General features: G+C 45.8%; 1 long non-coding RNA gene across 1 annotated transcript; it reads right to left on the minus strand.

The window, feature by feature from the left end:
- Window positions 1-7,324: 7,324 nt before the first annotated feature.
- Window positions 7,325-15,011, minus strand: LOC102550471 (uncharacterized). The gene is made up of 2 exons (XR_015627392.1): window positions 14,762-15,011; window positions 7,325-7,688 (listed from the first exon to the last, which is right to left on the minus strand). It is a non-coding gene; the product is annotated as an uncharacterized LOC102550471 (long non-coding RNA).
- Window positions 15,012-19,079: the final 4,068 nt, after the last annotated feature.

Here is a 19,079-nt window from a genome sequence, read left to right on the forward strand (position 1 = left end):
ACCCTGTTTCCTGTTCTCCATTATTAAATCGAGGTCACGGTCGTCTCAGCGCATACATTCATTATTCCAAGGCCAAGAAATTACTTCATTTAAAAAATGCCTACATCCATGAGTAAACTTTCCTACATTCACGATAGTGTTTGTTCTATTTTTCTGTTGTACTAGGTCACCAGGGCCATTCTCATGTAAGTATATACTGTACTCAGAACGTGCTCCCCCTTATGCCTAATGGCTCTCCCCCTCCCCAACTCCCATCAGTTCCTTTTGTCCCCTGGATAGTTTTGCTTCTATTCCATGTCATTCATATATATAATTGTGTGGGTGTGTATGTATATGTATGTATATGTATATATATATGTGTGTATATGTATTCTAAGACCCACAGATGTTTTTCTTCTGATGATTTAAAAATCTGTACATTTAAAAGAAATCTTCACTAGTTTTCTTCTCCGTCATTTTAAGTAAACTTTATACCATCATTAGAAAGTTTTAATTTTTTTAACCTCTGATGGACCGGGGGCAGTTTTATTCTTTTATATATAATTGGAGTGACTTCACGTGCTCTTCTCTTTTCCTCCTAAGCGCCCTGGGATTTGGAGCTGTATTCGCTGGGTGAGAGCGGGCAAGGCAGGGGGAGGCAGAATAAGTGTGGAGCGGCTGCGTGGGTGGTTGCTCTTTGAACTTGAAAGCCTCTGTGGCGGTGCTGTGAGGCCAGAAACTATGTCACTTCCCGACTTAAAATGTGACTTTTGACTCTCCGAACATCTTTCCCTTGCTCTTTATTTATGCATCAGATAGAAGGAGAGAACTTGTACCTTACCTCTTTTAAGATAAAAGTTGTCCTGTCAAATGGGTAGACATTCAAGGGAAATAAAACCGAGGTGCGTAGAGCACATAGAAAGAATTACCACCCCAAACACCCCTGATGCTTTAATACACAGTTAAGATATTTGATATACATATATATATATACACACATATATACATATATATACATATATATATTATATATATGCTTATATGCTCATGGATCAAACCTCCACAGACAGAGACCTAGATTTTGCTTTCTGTCTACACTGGCTTTAAATCATGGACTTAGAGGATCTGGAGAAAATTATGAATAGATTTCACCACAGACAAGCAGCTTTACTCACACCATTAGGTGATTTGTAGATTTGCTCTTGACCGAGAAGGTAGAGGTCCCTCCTCCCTTCCTGTATTTCTGAATTTATGTCTTTCGTTGTCTCCTATTATCTTCGAGATTTCCCCTTAACATCCCCTATTGTGGCCGGCCGATTTATAACAGCAAACCAAACTGAGAGATTCTCCAAAAGTCACAGAGATTGAGGAATGGACTGCTAAAGACGTTATTTCCACACAGCAGAATAATGTATCGATGGGCGTGAGTCCATCCCACTACACACAGAGGCACATGCAGCACTTAGAATGCTAAGAAACTTGGATTCTGTTCCTGGGGTGATAATTCACTGTAATGCTTTGGGAAGAGGAAGTCCGCCATCCAACCTATTTTAATGGGATTATTCTGGGTGCTGCATTGAGGACAGACTTCAAGCGGGCAGAAAGGGGGACGAACAGAAAATGGCAGGCTACTGGAGTAATTCAGGCAAAGACATGGCATTGCCTGGGACCAAGATGATGGCGACCCAGGTGCTGAGAAGCGGTGGGAGGTGCTTTGAAGACACAGCGCACAACACGTGATGGAGGTCAGTGAAAGAGAAATAGGAAACAGGTATGGAAATGGTGACAGGAGATCAGGAGTCATTGTTTCTAATAAGAATAATGCCACAGTCATATAATGATATTGAGAAAATTGGAAGGACGGCAAAGCTAACGGAGTCAGCGGCCCAGGGACTGTTGTCTTAATGAAAGGCAGGGTGGAGCCTCAAGACACAGTTGTCTCCCCTTGTCTTGGGCTGGGGGTGCGGGGTGGGGCTGCTTCCTGAGGTTCGTGTGGATGCCTGAAGTCACTGACAGTGCAGATCCTTGTATGAGCTTTTGTTTCCCTGTACATATCTATACCTGTGATGGAGTTTAATTTTTACACTAGCCATAACAGTCAGCAAGGAAAATTAAACAATTATAGCACTGCACCGCAATAAAATTGTGTAAACGCCATTCCCTTGCCTAGATACGAGCAGCTTCAGCATATGATATTTTTCTTTTTCTTCTAAAGTAGATCATGTCCAGGGTTTCCCTTAAAGCAAACACTCTATGACTTCTCTCTGTCACATTCCAACTGCCGCCACATTAATCTTATGCTTTGTGTCCTTATTAAGCAAAATTAGGGCTCTTTGAACATAATCAGCGCGATACAGCGATCAAGCTCATCTGGCAAGATGGCAAGATTAGTCACTGGGTAACTAATAGGAGGGTAGCACATACCATGGGAACACTCTGGGAACAAAAGGATAATTCATACCCAGTGGAACTGGGAAGTACAATGTGTGGGTTTCACCATGCCACTCAAGTGGTGTGCAATCTCAAACTTACACTTACTTATTTCTGTAACTTTCCACTTAATATTTTGGAGCCATGGGTAACGGAAACAACAGAAAGGATACCACAGATAGAGGAGGACTATATCTACCCCCATGCTCCTGACCTTAAGTAAAAGCTACAGCTTTGGAAATAAAAATCTTACCTCATAATATGAACTGAGCTGAGTTTCTTAATTTCCACATGGCTCCTATGAACAGACCATTCCAGTCCCCTTAAATATCGTGTGGGATTTTTGTGAGACTTGATGTTCATGATACGTTCCTCTCCTCTCCTCTCCTCTCCTCTCCTCTCCTCTCCTCTCCTCTCCTCTCCTCTCCTCTCCTCTCCTCTCTCTTTCTCTCTCTCTCTCTCTCTCTGTCTTGCCCCCCCCACACCCCTGCTTATTTATTTACATCCCAAACATTGCCTCCCATCCTGGGCCCTCAAAGAGTCCCTCCTGCTAGCCTCCCTCCTCTTCTCCTTTGAGAGGGTGCCCTCCATGCCTGCACCCCTCCCCCACCCTGGCCCATCAAGTCTCTGCAGGGTAAGGCACATCCTTTCGCACTGAGGCCAGACAAGGCAGCTCTGCTGGGGACCAGGTTTCACCATCAGGGTACAATCTCCCTCCAGCTGTTGGGGGCCCACACAGAGACTGAGCTGCACATCTGCTACACATGTGCCAGGCTCCCCAGCCCAGTCTGTGTGTGCTCTTTGGTTGGTGGCTCAGTCTCTGCGAGTTCCCAGGAGTCCAAGTTAGTTGACTCTGTTGGTCTTCCTGTGGGGTTCCTCTCTCCAACAGAGCTTTCGATCCTTCCCCAACCCTCCTACCTTCATCTAATGCTTGGCTGCGGGCATCTGCATCTGTTTCAGTCAGCTGCTGGGCAGCTCTCCGAGGACAGTTACTCTAGGCTCCTGTCTACAAATATAACAGTAAATCATTAACAATGTCAGAAATTGGTGCTTGCCCATGGGATGGGTCTCAAAGTGGGCCGGTTATTGATTGGCCGCCATCTTTGTCCCCTAATTCTTTTAGACGGGACATGTCCTGTAGGTTGGAATCCTTATTCCTCCACTGAGGGTCCTGCCTGTTTACAGGAGGTGGCCTCTTCAGGTTCTATGTCCCCACTCTTAGGGAACTTGGCTAAGGTCACCTGCATTGACTCCTGGGAGCCTCCCCCACCCCAGGTCTTTGGGATCTCCTAGAAATTCTCCTATCCCATCCCACCCCCAGCAGCTGCAGATTTCCATTCATTCTCTTGGCCCTCTGGTCCTTTCCTTCCCCACACTGGATCCTGAACCCTCCCATTCCCTTACCCCTCCCCTCTCCCTCCCAGCCCTCCGTCCCTCTGCCTCCTATGACTATTTCCCCTTCTAAGTGAGAATCAATCATCCTCACTTGGGCCTCCCTTCTTGTTTAACTTCTTAAATATCTTCACTAACCCTACATCTGACAGAGGGCTAATATCAAAAGTATATATAAAGAAGTCAAGAAGTTAGACACAACAACAAAAACCCCTAAAACAATCCGATTTTAAGATGGAGAGAGGTACAGAGCTAAACAGAGAATTCCCAACAGAGGAATCTCAAATGGCTGAGAAGCACTTAAAGAAACACTCAACATCCTTAGTCATCAGGGAAATGCAAATCCAAACGACCCTGAGATTCCAGCTTATACCGATCACAATGGCTAAGATCAAAAAACTCAAGTGACAGCAGATGCTGGTGAGGATATGAAGAAAGGGTAACGCTCCTCCATTGCTGGTGGGATTGCAAACTGGAAATCAATATGGGGTGAGGGGGTCCTCAGAAAATTCGAAATAGTTCTACCTGAAGACACAGCTCTGCAGCTCCAGGGCATACACCCAAAAGATGCTCTACCGTACCACAAGGACACATGCCTCCACTGTGCTCACAGCAGCTTTATTCATAGTCGCCAGAAACTGGAAACAACCCAGATGTCCCTCAATCAAAGAACGGATACAGAAAATGTGGTTCATTTATACATTGGAATACATTTATACATTGGAATACTATCCAGCCATTAAAAACAGGACATCATGAATTTTGCAGGCAAATGGATAGAGCTAGAAAATATTCTCATGAGTGAGGTAACCCAGACCCAAAAGGACATGCACAGTTATGCACTCACTGAGAAGTAGATATTAGCCATAAAGCGCAGGATGTCACACTCGACTCCACAATGGGTTTCCTATTATAAGAACATGTTTCCAAATGAGACCACTATTACTGCTTCTTAACAATCTGCTAGAGTCTCTTCAAATCTATGTTTTATTCATGGTCTTTTACATCATTGACAAACTTATTTGCTATGATTATCATTTTTAAAATGTCAATCTGCTATCATAGTTGTTCTTTATGTGTTCAGGGTCTAGAACTGAGCTATGTAGATCTTTCAGGTTCCAGGTTGCTGCCCTGGGTTCCCAAGAGAAGGGTAGAGTAGACATAAGAGAAGAAAAGTTCCAGATTCCTTATCTTTTTAATAAAATCTTTTTTATTTATTTCATGTATGTGAGCACACTGTAGCTGTCTTCAGACACACCAGAAGAGGGCATCAGATCCCACTGGATCCCAGATGGTTGTAAGCCACCATGTGGTTGCTGGGAATTGAACTCAGGACCTCTGGAAGAGCAGTCAGTGCTCTTAACCGCTGAGCCATCTCTCCAGCCCCCCAGATTCCTTATCTTTTAACAGTTTTATACAGCGTAATTTCCCCATGGTGATATTTCTTTTACAAAAGAGTTCACCTCCTAAAATATGCTAGAAAAATAACACCAGCCACGTTTATCTCTTCTCTGGGATCTTCTTGTCTCCAAACTGAATTTTATTTTCCCCACCTTTGCAGTATTTACTTTTCTTTCCAGGTGGATATTGTTTAGGAGTGGATTCTTTTAAATGGTTTTTAGTGACACATACTAATTACATATCATAACAATGTTTCGTGATAGTATTTTCAACTATGTAAATAAGCATTTCAAACACAGATCTCTCCATTCTATGTCTCTTCTTCCTACAAGCTACTACACACGAAAGTATTCATATGTGTGTGTGTGTGTGTGTGTATGTGTGTGTGTGTGTACATGCACATGTGTGACTCAGTTTGATCAGCTTGTCTATAGAAGTATAAATACATTACCAGGTACTATATCACAGAAGATAGTATCTCTTCCTCCTCCATCAATCTTTTATTGATTATAGATTCTTAGAGTGATGGGTCCCAGCAGAGCCCTAGCTTTTCCATGACAGGGTGTCCACGACAAGGCTCCCCGTCCTGTGCAGGTAAACTCTGCTGTTATCAGTTCCATTGTGCAACCACTATGTCATGCCTGGAGGTCAGCATTCACACAGCTTCCTCTCTTTCTCCAGCTCTTACAGTCACTGTGTCCCTTCCCCCATCATGCTCTGTGACCCCGAATGGATCAATTTAGATGTCCCATTTATGGCTAGGCATCTAGTAGTCATTTATTCTCAGTACTTTGATAAACTGTGTATCTATGTAGCCACTGCTGACATTACAGGAAGATGTTTCTCCAACCAAAGCTTATCTCACGGGCATGAAAAGTTATTTAAAAAGCACCATGTCCACTTAGCCAGACAGCAGGAGTAGCTTCCATCCTACCACCCAGGACCTCCTCGCTCACTGACTTTTGGATGGCTTTACAGTACCAGATATGAATTTCCTCCCATGTAGTATCATCAGATCTAAATGAGAAAGCAGTTGGTCTCTCCGCTTGCCACTCTTGTCCTAGTGGATGTTGATGTCTATTCTCCTGCAGTAGACCATATAACATCTTCCAGGGCCACAAGATAGGAAGCTGATATGAATAAATTATTGATAGAGTTGATCAAAGTTGCTTTTATGCCAGATGCTAAAAATACTAGACCTTAAATCCAGGTGCAGTGGAAGCCACTAACAACACCCCATATTAACTCAATATTGTGGTTTGAATCCAAAATGTTCCCCAACAAGTCCACATTTTGGTTTTCACACACACACACACACACACACACACACACACACACACACACACACACACAAATTTGTTTCTGTCAGGTATTTTGTTCATAGTGACCGGTACCAAGTTTTTGGAAATAATAAAAATTAGTACCAGACATGCGGGATTCTTGTTGATATTATTAAGTCTGGACTTGTGGTTCTTAGGCCTTTGGAAATGGTTTGTGGACAGATGATTGTGGAAGAGTTTGGACCTATGAGGCAGAGAAGCCCCAGGATGCTGTAAGCGGAGTCAGATTGTTTTGCTGTGAAGTGGCTGCCTAGAGAGGTGGTTTCCCATGTTCATCCCTGTAGGTATGCAGAGCCTACGAGCTCTGCCCCACCCTTTCGACCACAGTAGACTGCACCTTCCGCCACCTTCTGTGAATCAGAACATACATTTCCTCCTGTTCAGTGGTACTGCCAAGTACTTGGGTTACAATGCGGCAAGAGTAGCTAACACGCGAGCTAACACACAAACCTGTAAAAGTGCCTGGTGTTCAGTTAGTGCTGTACGTGTGTTAGTGCTGTATACATGTTAGCTCTTGTGAGAAGTAGTACTATCACAGTGTATGATCATGGCTATTGTTATTGTTGTTGACGCCATTACTGTTTAGTATTGAGCATGGGCAAACGAGGCGATAGCCCTATAGAAAGCCAGCTCCAGTAACACAGTATGTGATCTTATTTTAATGGATGCCTTACACGTTTTTCCTTATTTCCCTACACCTGGTTAGCTCTTTCAAATCATGGTTTTAATTATACACATTATTTTTTTCCCTGTTTCCCGTATTTCTTCTTCATTTGAGTTTTAAAGCCCATGATGGTTTTATTGACCATATGCTCAGTTTACAGCACAGTGCCCGGCATAGCGGTTATTCAACACAGCACTGTGAAGAATAGGCAGTTGGGAATAGATCAGTCTTCTTCAGAGGTCACACCTTCCATGGAAGAAGTTGGAGAAGCCTTCAATGTCCATGTGATCCAGGCAAAAGATGGGGAGAAAGAGAAGCTGAACTCCGTAGGTGCTCTAATCTTCTGTGGGCCAGGAGAACATGCAGTATGATGACAGCATCGACAATGACAGCTGGTTTTAAATACCTCACTGAAGTGGAGGTCCATGGGAAAGAGGGAGAGCATCCTGCAGACATCTGGAGTATTCTGGTCAACAGACTGACTGTAATGGCATGACAGGATCAAACAGACCCATTTTCTCAATACTTTTAACAACCCACCCCTCCAAATCCTTTTTCTTAAATTCCCTATTACCTTTTCAGTACCCAGGAATGAAGTGTAATCTTGACTGTGGCCATTTCTAAACTCTGTCATGTTTATGAGGAAATAATTTTGAGCTATAGCATGGAGACATAGGGATAGTAAGTATGGGGTCTGGGTTTCTAACTAACTGGACAATACCAAAAAGCTAATTATAGCATCACGTGGCATGAATCTGCCTTGTTACTTATAAGATGGGATTAATACTGCAAATCCTGGTCTTTTCTTTCTTATCTAAGTGTGGTGGTTTGAATAGATTTGGCCCTCACAGACTCATGTGTTTGAATGCTTGGCCCACAGCGGATGACACTATAGGAAGTGTGGCCTTATTGGAGGAAATATGACCTTGTCAGAGGAAGAGTGTCACTATGAAGGTGAGGCTTTAGTTTCTCATACATATGTTTGACTGACAGGTAAGGCAGCACCCCCTCCTGGCTGCCTTCAGATCAAGATGTGGAACTCTTGACTCCTTCAGCACCAAGTCTGCCTGCATGATGCCATGCTTCCCACCATGATGACAAGGGACTGAACCTCTGAAACTGTAAGCCAGCCCCAAATTAAATACTCGCCTTTATAAGCGTTGCCTCAGTCATGGTGTCTCTTCACAGCAATGAAAATCCTGACACTAGAGATCTGCAGGACCCTAACGGAGCACCTACGGGTGTTTTCCCCATCCATCCCCTTTACCCCCCCCCACACATTCCCCTGTACTGGGGGTCCAACCTTGGCAGGACCAAGGGCTTCCCCTTCCACTGGTGCCCCAACAAGGCTATTCTCTGCTACCTATGCAGCTGGAGCCCAGGGTCAGTCCATGTATAGTCTCTCAGTAGTGGTTTAGTCCCTGGAAGCTCTGGTTGGTTGGCATTGTTGTTCTTATGGGGTTGCAAGCTCCTTCAACTCTTTCAATCCTCCCTCTAATTCCTCCCTAGGGGGTCCTGTTCTCAGTGCGATGGTTTGCTGCTAGCATTGAGCTCTGTATTGGACATGCTCTGAATGTGTTTCTCAGGAGAGATCTATATCCAGTCCCTTCTTAATTAGTGATTGACATGTGAGGGCCCAGCCCTGGCTTGTGGTCCTGGATGCAATAAGCAAGCAGGCTGAGCAAGCCATGAGAGAATAAGCCAGTCAGGAGTCCTCTATGGCCTCTGTTTCAGTTCCTACCTCCAGGTCCTAGCCTTGAGTTCCTGACCTGTCTGACCCTCATAATGAACTCCATGTTATAAGATAGAATTAACCTGTTCCTCCCCAATTTGCCTCTGGCCAACAGAAACTCTTAAGACATCTATGTAGGATTATGTGAGACATACTATCTAGCCAGTGTGAGTCTTAGAGGCAATAACACCATAGAGGCAGTGTGGGAGCTGGAGTAAGTCATCGTGTTGTATTATATGAGTGAGCGTGAGTAAGGATAACGGCGGCTCTTCTGTCCGTACAACATTCCCACTACTGCGTGGGGCTCTGTAACCGCCATGCTCTCTTCAGCCCCAAGCTTCAACAATAAAAGGAGAGAGAGAGGAGAAACTGCTACGATTAGATCCATACCTAGAAACCTGGTAGAAAAGGAATTTCACTGTGCTAGGGCTAATGGGTGAGGTGAGAATTTCAGGCCTGAGCTTAAAATGATGTTGTATATCTTCCGGAGTGCCACAATGGGGATGAGCCCCCCTCCCACGAAACACCTCCCTCTTAGTTGCCAAATCCTGTGAGATAGTGGGTCAAAACTGTCTATAATGTTCCATTTGTGAGTTTTGTGCTTTGGAGATCATTTGCGTACCCCCTCCTCCAACCTGTGGTCTCTTAGGCCCTGGAGGCTTTTACTGATCCAAACAGTCACGGAAATGGACTTTGAAAGCCTCTCTAGGAGTGGCTTAGAAATGATGCTGGGGGCCATTATAGCATGAGGTGATTTGGGGAGCTCATTGGGAATCTCAGGAGCAACCGGTTCACCCCTCTGCCAAACCCAGAGCCTTAGGGAAGTGTGCAGAAATCGGGAAGAGGGGGCTCCGTACTGAAGTGCTTTTGCATTAGAGTTGGGCCACGTTGAGCCTTACTGCTGTCATTTTGACACAATTGTGCAATGGAGGACTCTGCCGGCCTGACCTTCCTACTGAAATCAGATCCTACAGTGATCTGCTGGGTTTGTCCAGGTAATTTTCAAATTCTCCTTAACAATTGTCTACAGAAAGTCCTCTCCCCACTAATACACATATACCACCTGTACACTTACACACACTACCCCCAGTTGGAAATTTTGGGTGAACTTTGAATGTCTATGAATACATTTCCATGTATGTGCAGGTACACGTTTGTGTCCGTGCACGCAGAGGTCGAGGTTGAGTCAGGTGTCTTTCTCTGTCTCTCTTCCTCTCATTTCCTGAGTCAAGGTTTCACACAGAACCTGGAGCTGGCCACCTTAGCCAGTCTGGCCGGCATACAAGCCCGGGGATTCGCCCATCTCTGCTTCCTCAATGCCAAAAATAAGAGTCTACCACCGTACCTGGTATGGTCGGTTCTGAGGATTAATTTGGATCCTCATGTTTGCATAGTAAGCACTTCAGCAAAAAACAAACAAACAAAAAAACAAAAAAACAAAACAAAAAACAAACAAACAAAAAAACACCTCTCTCTCAGCACCTTCACTAACTTTTAAAAGTGGGCTATACATTCGGAAATGTATAGGGGGAATAGGGGGAATTTCCTTAATTAATTGGCTAAAGACGACAGAAGCCAATCCCTGGGAGAAGATAATACGAGGGCAGGTTTTCCGGGTCCCAGAGAGGAAGGGAGCGGGAAGGAGAGGTCTGGAATCGAGCAGGCTGGAAAGCAGATAGGAAGCTGCAGCTCTGTAGCTCTCTCGGGAACCGATAGTTTGCAGCCTCCGCAGGCAGCTGCAAGGAGGATGGAGCAGGCTATTCTTTGCCCAGCCTTTGAGCTATCTGTCAGTTTTAAAGTATAGAAGTCTCTAGTGTTTTCCTTCCACGGGACTAAAGAGAGCTGGGTGAGACGGCCATTGCGGGCACCGGCCAGAGAACAAACGAAGCTTGGCAAAGCTAGCTGTGGTTGCTGGGTGAGATGGCCGTTGAGGCACGGGGCAAGCAGAGACTGGGAGAGCTAGCGTGGGAGCTGAGTGAGACCAGGTTGGTCATTGGCAGCTTGACAGAACTAGCCGCGGAAGTTGAAAGAGCTCGGGTAGAGCTCTCGAGGAGGAGCTCCAGGGGCGTTTTAAAATTACACGCAACAGAAATGTGTACCTGAAGAATGAATGCAATTCCACAGAACAACAGCCACAGAACGGTACCGGACACCACAAGGTAGCATTTCTGGTGCCCTTCAAGCTCCCTTCACATCGACTCCCAGCTCACTGGACCCCTGCTGCAACGTGAGTGGTCAATTCTCTATGGAGTCAAAGTGCGTGCTCAGAACTGTATCTTCTCAAATATCCCCAAGCCACATTCAAGGTTGCGTGATGGGAGCCCTTGTATCACCCTCTGTCACAGGATTTCGCCTTATTCTCAAGGATAGGATGCAACCCTGAGGAGTTCCCTAAATTCAGTGGGACATGATCGGCGAGCAAAGACAAAGGGTGAAGCATTGGGTCCGATGGGGACCTTAAGGATACAGCACCACTCAAATTCAATTTCTCTCAATCTACGGAAAGAAAACTGTGGTCCAGGGAGACTCAGTGGGTTACCTTTGACACACAGCCAAGTAACAAGGCTTATAACTCTTTCTTCTACACAGCGATGTCTGCCTCTCCACCTTCTAACTTATCTATAGACGGAAGAACAGACAAACCAGCTCCCTTACACAGGATGTTATCCTCCCGAGAAGAAGCGAAACCAGCGGTTTTCTCCCAGCTGAGTCTAACCCTTCCCTTTGGGTCTCCAAGAGTTTCTGAGGACAGCTTGACGCAGTTTGATAGAGTGTATTTGTTCTCTCATTAATTCAACCCTTTGCACTTCCTGAGTGTCTGGAGAATATCTATGATGAGCGTGGCATCGTCCTATTTCCCAGAGGCACATGTAACAATAAGTAAACACATAGTGTGGCAAGATGGCTCAGTGGGCAAAAGAAGCCCACTTGAGTTCATTTCCCCCAGGATGCACGAATACTGTGGGAAAAGGGAACTGACTTCTACAAGTTGTCCTCTGACCTCTTCATGGGTACCATGACACATGTGTGGCCCCACAACAGACAATAATGAATGTAATAAAAAAAAAACTTTAGGTTGGGGATTTAGCTCAGAGGTAGAGCCTAGCAAGCCCAAGGCCCTAGGTTCGATCCCCAGCTCTGGGGGAAAAAAAAGAAGTTACTTAAAAAAAAAACTTTAAAGGAAAACCTGTGCCCTCATCTAGCCTATGTTTTAATAGAATTAAGAAATAAGACAAGGGTGGCCTTGTTGGACACCAATGGGAGGAGTAGCCCTTGGTCCTGGGAAGGCCTGACCCGCCCCCTGCCCTCAGGGTAGGGGAATGTAAGGGCGGGGAGGCGGGAAGGGATGGGTGGTTGGGTAGGGGAACAGTCTTACAGAAGAAGGGGAGGAGTGATAGGATAGGGGGTTTATGGATGGGAAACCAGGAATGGGGATAACAGTTGAAATGTAAATAAAAAATATGCAAGGGGGAAAAAAGAAATAAGACAAAAAATTTCCTATTGATGGAAGTAATGAATGGAGTTCTGGGAAAACCGAACCAGAGAACAGTATACAGGGGCCAGGCAAGGTAGTGTCTCACTGAGGTGGCAACCTGATTTTAATAGTATACTAGTCAGGACTCTGTAGAGGAAGATGGGTAGAATATAAAGGTTAAAAAGTTCCTTAGATTGGCTTACGTGGTATGAGCCAGGCAGTCCAACAATGGCTACCTACATACAGAGAGGCAGAGACCCCTAGGGGCTGCTCAATATAAGCCACTCCAGCCCAGCACTGCTGCCCAGCACAATATGACCCCCTGGAGAGTGGCTTTATAGTCCGTCCTCAAGGAAAGACCGGAGAAACCAGAGACAAATGGCGGCAGATGATAGCAGCACCCACAGACCCACTGTGGCTCACACAGCCTTCTCCTGGTTTCCCTCCATCGGCAGCCCCATCAGCCTTGGAGGTGCCATCTGTCAATCATGACTGGAGATATGTCCCCTCAGATGCAGAGGCCTTACTCCTCTCTTAGTCCAGTCTAGCTGACAACCAAGAGCACAAGTGTGAAACGCTTATGCCCCAGGCTTATGGGTTAAAGCCATGCCCCAGATAGCATTGCTACATTGGGAGTTCTGGACACTTGAAAGGTGATGCCTAGCTGGAGAAAGTAGGTGTCTAGGGGTAGACCCTTGGCATTATCTTGTCACTGGCCCCTTCTTGCCTCTGTCTGCTTCCTGTCCATCAGGTACACACATTTGCCATAGCGACAGTTTGCTGATGCCTCTGGGTCCAAGGACCATGGGCTGAACAAATGTTATCAAAATAACTATGTCCTCTCCTCAAGTTGTTTCTTTCTGGTAGACAGAATCCAACTCCTGAAGGGAGTAAAGGGGTAAACCGTGAAGGTCCCTGGGTGGAGAGCACCCCAGCGGAGAAGCCAATATGGCTTCAGGTGGGTGTAACAACAAACATGGAGGGAAACCAGCAGAAGAGGTTTGGCCAAGAAGTATCAGCCAGGCAAGATGTGTAGTCTTGTGGGCTACCACCAGAGCTCACTCTGCTATGTGTAAGCAATGGGGACACCGAGGGTTTCTACCAAGGAGTGCTGCACTGTGAGTGATGGCTAAGTAGGAGCGCTCTGCCAACTCCGTTGAACTGGTTCTAAGGGCGGTAAGGTGGAAGCAAGATTCCTGTGAACTGTGGATTAGCACATCACGGGGTGGGGGAGAGCCAGGGACTAATCCTGTCACATCGAAGGCAGTGAAGTGGCTAAGTTGGGATTGGTTTTGATCTGAAGGAATTTGATTGCTACAAAAATGAGTGAATCTAAGGGGTAGAAAGAATGTTGAGTTTCTTTCCTATGGCTCATGCGTTCAGTGCGAGCGAGGGTTTCGACTACCCTGACAACTCTATGGGGGAGTGACATCCGGTGACCTTTTTGCTGATTCATTATCTCCCTGGTCTTTGGAATGCCTGCTCCTTCATAGACCCGACTCTCATGTTGTGAGAAACTCACACAACAGAGGCAGGACTAGGGACAGGAGTTCCAGCAGATGGCTCCCACAGAACCCAGCTCTTAGTGATTCCAGCCCAGACACAGGAATGAAGATAGAGTTTTGGACTTCTACCTGTCTTTTCCCTCAGCGTCATCCTCTATAAAACCCACAAGATGTGGAAGTCTTAGATTTTACCTAGTATTAAAAGGACCACAAGCAATTTCTGTGGAAATTTCTCTGCCAGATACATTTAGACCATGGCTCCAAAGATATTTCACAGAGAAAAGGAGATCAAGATTGCCTGAGCATGTGGTCTTCCTTTAAAGTATTCACGACTGGGTCAAAAATAAATGTTAGGTAGTGGGCGCCATCAGAAAGCCCAGGGTGCTGCTGCTGAGACCTCAGATGTGAAAGGCAGTTCCCTCTCTCACAGCAAAGGGCAGCGATGAAGCTGCAAAGGTGGGCTGGGCAGAGAGGAGCTAGTCGAGGGGAGCCTGATGGAGGAGTCAGAAGAGAGCCTGATGGAGGAGAGCAGGTGAAGTTAATGTGCCTGTTCTACTGACAAGCAGAATGGCTGGCAGAGGAGAGGAGTAAGGGGAAATCTCCCCTGGCTTTGAATTCTGAAAGGTAGCTTTCCCTCATCAAAGCAGTGATGTGACTCAGAGGATACAGGCAGCTATAATAGGGCTCAAGGGACTTTCACAGAGCTAAACAGAGCCCTGGATTTGAGGGCAGCTGGAGTTTACCTAATCTACCTTACTTCTTTCAGAATGTAGAAGAACAAAAATAATGTGTAGTACTTTTCAACAACACCATCAGAAAAAAATGTAACATGCGACACATTACCATTTATCGGAAGGCTCCTGGACCACACACTGAGCTGAACAACTTATATATACTATTGCCAGCTATTTGCTACATCCTCTCCAGTGTGCTGTAGTCTTACATGCTGGCTTCTTAGACAGCTTTCTCTTTAAAAGAGCATCCTTCTTAGGCCAGAGAACCACCCTATGTGGCCAGAGCAAGTTTGTCTGGTCTCAAGGGTCTCTGTCAGCCTGAGAGTTGATCAGCCTCTCCTAATGACTGAGGATGGTGGGAATGTAAACACCCTAGGAGACGGAATCTTCCACCTTCCTCTGCCTCTGTGACGTTGCTACATTCTTCTTGGAAGAAACCCAGTGTGGTTGAGGTAAAGTCACTCCCCAGGCTTTATGGCTCACTCCTCTTCGTCTTCCTGTCTCTGCCTGCCTTGGTTTCTGAAACAGGCCTTCTTTTTTTCACTCGTGAAATAGCCTGACAGTTTCCACATTCCGTTGATTTCAGAGTTTGATCTAGTGAGTTAGCCTAAAACAGGGTCTTACACAGTCTCCACTCTCACCCCCAGTCAGCAGGTAGGATCAATCCCACTTCAGAGACTTGGAAACTTAGGCTTTGAGTGGACATCAGTAGCTAAGACAGGCCTTGGCTTTGAAACTTGATCTTTCTGGTTTAGAGATTTCTGTCTTAGACTAATCCCCAAATCCCTTGGCATGTTGACTGCTCTCACATGGGCTCATACCAACAGTGAAGGAAAGGTGGTCATCATCACCCAAGCTATAATGCAGTAGAGTAAACGTAACCCAGGTTCTTTGACGTTCTTCTCACTGAGGGCTGGAGTCTAGTTCCTCGTTCCTTGAATCGTAGCTGGCCTACAGCATCGGTGACATATAGACTTTGGAGGTGTGATCTGAAACTGGCTTTTGTCTTCGTGTTTTGGAACCCTGGATACCCATGTTATCCTCCAGGAAGCCCCTGAAGAGTCCGTGAGGAGACAAAGGTGCCTGACAGCAGCTTTGAGTCATCGGAGCTGGGGTCTCCACATTACAGAACAGAGATGAGCCATTTCCACAGGTCTCGTCTGAGTTCCTGACCCACACAATCCATGATCAGAAACCTCAGCAGTTGTGTAAACGGCACTGGATTTTGGATAGTTTACGTATCAATGGATGATTGTTAATACCCTGACACAGATTGGTGCCCAAAGTCCTGGGCTGTCTATAACCACCAGCACTGAGCATGCCCAGGCTCTCCACGCTGCCCTTCTATCTGCCTGCTTCCCAAGCTTCTTCACCCAGGCCTTGAACTTGGGAATAGATGAGCTCTTTTGAGTATTATCTGCTCCCATCTGACTTCTATCAGGAAAGTTTACCTGGTACAGGGGACTGCTATCTGGGATCAACTAGTCCTGTATAAACTTGTTCTGAAGACCATGTCCTCTAAGCGACATAAGTCTTTCTCCTTCTCTTTTTAATTACCCTACAGATTGTGTAGCCATTGTGGCTGGAACTCTAGCACCATGTTACCAGGAGACTTGCTCTCATCTATGCAAAAGGCACTATGGAAGCATGTCTTTCCTTCCTAATGACTATGGAATCACGACTTTCCTTCCCAACGTTGCCATTCCTTTACCTTGGACAAGACACCGCCTCTCCAAGCTTCCTAGCCTAGCTTCTGAAATGAGATGGCTAACTCTTTTTATGGTCTCCCCAGGATAATGACTTGCTTGGCAAGTTGACTTCTGTGGCCCCCTGTACATACCCATGCTATAAATCACTCCACACACACCACACATGTTATAGTTCTCTTCTGGAGCACAGGCATAGGCAGAAAGCACAGTGTAGACTGTAGGCCGGGAGTGAGGCACATCTGTGTTTACCACTTACTACCTGGGTGACCTTGGACCAAATATCTACTTCTCAACTTTTATCTCCACACAAAACGAAGACTTCCATGTTCACCTTGGGCAGTTTGTGCTGAGGATCAAGCTGAATAAAGAAGTAAGTGCTAAGATTCTCGGCCTGAAAACTTTTCCTCTGTAAATAATTCATGTTATTTACTTCTGCTTAAATTTAATTGGTCTGAGGCAAAAAAAAAATATGACTCTATAAACAGACAGAAAATAGAATGCTATCAATCACTACACCCAAAGTAAAAGATTGCATTCATTTTGAGTTCACAGGAAAGTGAACACTTTGCAAACCACCAACTAAAGCATACAGCACACACCTTCTCTTGTTGAGTCCCAGCCTGCCAAGGGGGCAAGTCTATTTCACGCAGGCCCGGCAAGCGTCCTACAGCCTTAGTCTGAGGTCATCTTCTTCACCTTCAGAAGCTTTTGAAGATACGTCAGCAAAGCAGCAGGTCCTCGCCATTTCCACAGTCCACCCCGTAAGCTGGGCAAGATAAGCCTCTTTAATCTTAAGATCCCCGGGACAGTCAGCAAAACCAGGCTCCTGGTTCATCGCCAGGTAAGAGAGGAGCCTGGAGCTACTGAGGTTGTCGACCAACATTAGTGGCCTCAGTAACCCAGTCTTACTTGAACTGCTTAGCTCTCCGAGTTTACTTTATCTCATTGCTAAAAACTAACTCCCCCCCAACTTTATCTACGGGCATCAGAGTCCAAGTATTCATCTCTAGCCCCCATCTCTATTAATCACTTTTCTCATTGTTCTAATAAAAAAAACAATGAAGGAAGAAGAAAGGAGGAAAGGAAGAAAGGAAGGGAGAGAGGGAGAGAGGGAGGGAGGAAGAGGGGAAGGAAGAAATGGAGAGAGGGAGAGAAGGAAGGGAGAGAGGGAGGGAGGTAAGGAGGAATGAAGGAAGGAAGGGAAGGAACGGAAGGGAAGAGAAGGAGGGGGCAGGGAGAAGAGAAGGTGGATTTGTATGGGTTTCGAGTTCCAGGAGATACACTCTGTCATGGAAGGCATAGGGATGAGAACTGAAGTTGGTCATCAGGAGGCAGAGGGAGATGAGCACTGGATCTCAACACCGTTGTCCCTTTTCCATTTTATTCAGCCCGACTTCATAGGAAAGTGAACACTCTGGATGGCCCTGCCCACAGGCACCTCTTCTCTGCTCAGTTAAACCTGTCTAGAGACGCCGTCACAGACACACTCAGACATGTATCTCCTAGGTGACTCCAAATCCCATCAAGTTGACAGCGAAGCTTAACTGTCACATCATCTCAAAGCACAAAACAAAGACAGCTGACCATGTGTGTTGAATGGATGAATGTGTGTGGGGAATGCACAGGCTAGCTCTTGTTTATGAAATGAATGGGTATGTGGAGTGCACAGGCTAGCTCTTGTTTATGAAATGAATGGGTGTGTGAAGTGCACAGGCTAGCTTTTGTTTATAAAATGAATGGGTATGTGGAGTGCACAGGCTAGCTCTTGTTTATGAAATGAATGGGTGTGTGAAGTGCACAGGCTAGCTTTTGTTTATAAAATGAATGGGTATGTGGAGTGCACAGGCTAGCTCTTGTTTATGAAATGATTGGGTATGTGGAGTGCACAGGCTAGTTCTTGTGTATTGCCCCTGACACTGACATTGCCTCCATCTAATGTTATCTTGAACTTGGCCTGAAGCGTTGGGGAGAAAACACAAGTTTTAAAGCCCTTGCTATCTATATTCTGTACCTGACACCATCTATTTTATGAGGAAGAAGGAAAGGGAGAAAGCAGTCAGCCAGCCGACCTCCCAGACAGTGAGGTGATAATGGCAGGATTCAAACACCTCCAAAGCTGACCAAAGTCTTTTCTGCTCTGTGGTAGCATTGCTCAGAATTAGAACTCTGCCAGTTGGGAATGGGGTGTGTGGCCCTTAGTCAAACTCTGTATCTGTTGAATGGCACTTCAGATAGCTGGAGATTCACTTTCTGCTCCGGATGTTCTGGAATACAGACAAGCAGTCACTCCACAGAGCTCGCCAGGGCAGCCTCTAAGATCCTGGCATTCAAGACAGATAAATCAGTCCTCAAGCTTGGCCCTGAAGGAACTGTTGACAGAAGCTTCCTGGCCTCTCTTTTCAGGGAATTGTTAAAAATGAATCTGCAGAATTTGTATTTGCTTCAGAAGCATGGAGAAATATAAAACAATGACCACTAGTGGATACTGGTGAGGAGGGGTCTGGAAAGGCCCAGATTGCTGGCCACACCACAGCCTGGGCATTTCTCTCTGTCACCTTCCTCCACCAGGTCAAACCATCCCAGAGCAGAACCTAGCGGCTTTCTGCCTAGATGGAGTTTCAAGGTCCTAAGTTGGAGGACAACTGCATGTTTGGTCTTGGTACAGAGCAAGGCTCGAACATCCTGAATCTGTTATTGGCCCCATATCCCTTCTCACCC

The sequence above is a fragment of the Rattus norvegicus genome, chromosome 8 (genome assembly GCF_021556685.1).
Source record: "Rattus norvegicus strain SHRSP/BbbUtx chromosome 8, alternate assembly SHRSP_T2T, whole genome shotgun sequence".
NCBI classification, from domain to species: Eukaryota; Metazoa; Chordata; class Mammalia; order Rodentia; family Muridae; genus Rattus; species Rattus norvegicus.